This window comes from Elephantulus edwardii, unplaced genomic scaffold (assembly GCF_000299155.1).
Source record: "Elephantulus edwardii isolate Elephantulus edwardi_28Jun2011 unplaced genomic scaffold, EleEdw1.0 scaffold00428, whole genome shotgun sequence".
Classification (NCBI taxonomy): Eukaryota; Metazoa; Chordata; class Mammalia; order Macroscelidea; family Macroscelididae; genus Elephantulus; species Elephantulus edwardii.
The window spans coordinates 403,723-408,211 of NW_006400178.1; the positions used below are offsets into that span (position 1 = coordinate 403,723).

The 4,489-nt window shown below is 37.8% G+C and overlaps 1 pseudogene; it reads left to right on the forward strand.

Annotated features, from left to right (window-relative positions):
* Positions 1-932: 932 nt before the first annotated feature.
* Positions 933-3,840, forward strand: LOC102877390 (annotated as a pseudogene).
* The last annotated feature ends 649 nt before the right edge of the window (positions 3,841-4,489 follow it).

Genomic DNA, 4,489 nt, shown 5'->3' on the forward strand with positions numbered 1-4,489 from the left:
ACCACTAGCAAAGTTAACAAAAGTAAAGAAAGAAAAGATACAAATAATCTGAATAAGAAAAAAAGAGATGAGATGGTGTCACAAAAGAATCAAATGAAGTAAAAAGTCGAACAATAGAATATTATGAAAGATGATACCCAAATATGAAAACCTAGAGGAAATGGATAAATACTTAGAAATTTATAACCTCTTGAAATTGACACAGCTGAAGTAGAATATCTGATCAGATCCAAAACAACAATTTCTGACACTCTTCCACAAGGCACTGCCACTGCTGAAGCAGATTAGAACTGGAACAGAGGGTCCTGTGGTGTCCTCAGTTACTGCCCTGTGAAGCCAGATTTTTTTGCTGATATTGGGGAGAAAGAAATTTAGTGCTGCATTGGCCCCGGAGAGGGCTGAAAGGGGTCATGAGGCTGGGAAAGGGTGGTAGGGGTCAATCCCTGGGATGCATTGTGCTGTCATTTATGGTGGCCCCGAACAGTGTGTATGACTACAGCCCTTGTCTTCCTCCTCATTGCTCTCAAGGAGATTTCACTAAAGGCCTGAAGTTTATAATAAATACAGCAGCATTTTGATGAGCATTGTCCCATGTGTTCATTGTCCACAGTGTCACTTGACTATTCTACGTTTTCTCTGGCTCCTGTTTCCACAGTTTGATGGTTAGGTTCCAGTTAGGGCTCAGTTGTCACGGTAACTGCTGTCTGAGTGAAGGTTTCTCTCAGCCCCAGCTCCTGCCTCAGCCATGGCTAGGGCTGAAGGGAGGGTGGTGTGAGGAGGAAGGTAGATGAGGCACCTTTCCCTTTTTCTGTGTTCGGAGAGCTGAGAGACTTCTTTGTCAGATTCAAAATAGTGGCCACTATCTTTCACCTTTTTTGAAACCAGTTTTTCTGGTATCATTTTGCATCGAGGGTTAATGATAACCAGAAACCATGACACATGCAGAAAATGTATGCTATACTTTAATTAACATGCCAATGGATTCAGAATCCCCATCTGAAATTAGTTTAAAGAATGATCTAGAAAAAGGAAATGTGAAGTTAAAGATTGAAGTTTGAAGAAAGTAATCATTATGATTCTGAGTGGTGAAAAGCTTCCTGGACTGCTGATGACTGTCCTTTGGTTTGTACATCTTCTTCAAAAGATCACACCATCAAAAACATTATTGTATGAAACACTATAAGAATGAAAAATAGCGTGAAACACAATGCATATGAACTTTGTAAGCAAAGCAATATCATTTTTTAAAAAAAATTACTTCTGGTGTTTTGGGAAATTGTTCCTAAAAATAACTCCATATGGGAGGCTTTTACATGAAATGATCTTTGTATATGTGAGGCATATAGAAAGGATCTTCAGCATCCTAATTAATTTACTCCAGCATCTACTCTGTTTTCTTTGTAAATGGAAAGACGTACAGTTGCTGGAACCTTTAATGCCAGCTATTAGTGCTTGTATGGAGCATTATCGGCACAGCAATGTTAGAAGAAATGCTGTTTTGGCCATCTACACTATCTATAGGAATTTTGAACATCTTATACCTGATGTGCCTGAACTGATACACGATTTTCGGTGAATGACAAGGATACAAGTGGCAAATGAATAAATTTATGATGATAATTCATGCAGATCAGGATTGAGTTCTGAATTACCTAAGTACTTGTATTAATCAAGCTCAAACATTGGAGATATTCTTCAGTTAATTATTGTTGAACTAATTTATAACATATGCCATGCTAATCCTTCAGAAAGGTCTGGTTTCATTCACTGCGTCTATAATTTACTATAATCATCTAGCCCTGCTGTGAAATATGAAGCTGCTGAAACATTAGTGATACTTTCTAGTGCACCAAATGAAAGTAAGGCTGCTACTCAGTGTTTCTGTGATCTAATTAAAGATAGTGACATCCACGAAAAGCTAATAGTTCTGGATCGATTGATAGACTTTAAAAAGCATCCTGCTTATATGAATTGGTGTCGCAGGATCTAGATACGGACATCCTAAGAGTACTGAGCACATCAGACTTAGAAGTATTCAATAAAACTCTGCAGTGGATCTTGTGTCTTGTAGGAAAGTTGAAGAGCTGGTTATTGTTCTGAAAAAGGAAGTGATTAAAACAAATAATTTGAGCATGAAGTTATTGATAAATAAATACAACTCTTTGTGCAAACATTGCATTCCTGTTCTGTTCTATTTCCAGATATTGCTGCAAACGTTATTACTGTATTAATGGAATTTCTGAGTGAGAACAATGAAGCAGCAGCTGCTGTCATCTTAGAGTCTGTTTGTGAAGCCATTCAACACTTTCATAATTTGAGAATGCTTATTGTGGAAAAGATGCTTTAAGTCTTTCATGCTATTAAATTTATCAAAATTTACCAAGGAGCATTATGGATCCTGGGAGAATACTGTAGTATCATGGAAGACATTCAAAGTGTGATGACTGGGGTCCACAGGTACCTTGGGGAGATCCCAGCTGTAGAATCAGAAATAAAGAAACAGGTGAATTAAAACCTGAAGAAGAAATAACTGTGGGGCCAGTTCAGAAATTGGTAACCGAGATGGGCACCTGTGCAATTCAGTGCCTCAAGCAGTTCTTGGCCCACCAAGAAAGAGGAGGAGCTGCTATCCCTAAGAGGATTCCTTCTGGGTGGAGATTTTTTGTTGCTGCCTCTCTTGCCTCAACTCTGACCAAGGTTGCCTTGCACTGTGTGGCTTTGGTTCAGGAGAAGAAGCAGCAAAATTCTTTTGTTGCTGAAGCTATGTTGCTTATGGCTACTATCCTTCATTTGGGCAAATCATCTCTTCCTAAGATGTCAATTACAGATGATGATGATGTAAATGGAATTTCCCTGTGCCATACAGACAGTCCTTTTATCACATGCTTTCTGCTAAACTTGAAGAAAAATTGTCTCAGTAGAGAGGCTCTGAAAAAAGAATGTGACAGTACAGCCTGATAAACCCATTTACTTTATGCAACTAACTGCTAAGAATGAAATTAACTGCAAGGAAGATCCGTTTCAGCTGAGTTTGCTGGCAGCAATGAGCAACACACAGAGGAAAGAGGCAACAGAAACCATGGCATCTAAATTTAACAAGATCATCTGTTGGACAGGCTTTTCAGATAGGCTATGACAGGCTATGCAGAGTCTTATGTTCATGTCAACCAATATGATATTGTCCTGGATGTACCTGCTGTGAATCAAACCAGCTCCGTGGAATTGCACATTGGAGTTAGTTACTCTTAGGGATCTGAAGCGTGTAGAAAAATTATCTCCTTTGACTCTGGCTCTTCATGATTTTGCAAATATTAAACCTAATGTACAGGTAGCATCAACAGAAAATAGAATAATTTTTGGTAATAGTTTATGATGTCTCTGGAACAACAAATGACAGAAATTGATGGTACTCAGTGAAATTCACATTGATATAATGGACTGTATCCTCCCTGCAACTTGTACTGATTCTGAATTCCATCAAATGTGGACTGAATTTGAGTGGGAAATAAAAGTGATAGTTACACAAACATAATTTATTTTAATAGAAACTTACAACACATAATAAACAAATATGAAATACCTAGTTCCACAGAAGGCCTTCACAGGTTACTGTGGCTTCATGGCAGCCAACTTCTATGGTCATTTCATATTGGGGGAAGATGCACTTACAAATATCAGCATTGAGAAGCCAATTCACCAGGGAACAGAGGACCTGTTACTGGTCATATAAGAGTTCATGCAAAGAGTCAGGGAATGGCTTTAAGTCTTGGAGATAAAATAAACTTTTTTCAGAAGAAAAGAATAAACAGAAGTCCTTGCCATCTCATAGTTAAAATTTAGGAATGGGGTTATTGGCCTTCTGCATCTTTTATCCTTCTACAGTGCTTTATGTTATATAGAATCTGAGTTTATGCTGTATGCATTCCAGACAATAATTTATAATATTTTCCTTAAATCAAGAATGAGTTTAAAATTACAGTGCACATCAATGAATTACTGGATAGAAAAACTATGGTACAATGGAATACTGCAAAACACTGAAAAGCAATGAGCTTGTAAAACATTACACAACCTGGGGGACCCTGGAGGACAGCGCGCTGAGTGAAATATCTCAGTCACAAAAGAACAAATACCGCATAGCACCATTGTTATAAAGCAGGTCTGACATGGGGGGTTGGGAGGAGAATAGGATAAGAGTGAACAGAAAATGGCCATTGCACTGAAACAGATGAAAGAAAGAACTCTAAAATTAATATATGATTAAGCTGTACACGTATAACAACAGCCAAGAAAAATAGGTATATCACGGCAAAGAAGACTGGGGCCAGGAGAGGTAGGTAATTGTGCAACAATGAATAAATATATTTTTTTAAAAAGTGAACTGAAGAAGGCGGAAGGATGGGTGAGGGGGTTAAACGTGCAACAATGAATGAATGAAAATTTAACTTTTTTGTAAATGTTCATTCAAATCACAATTAAAATAAAATTT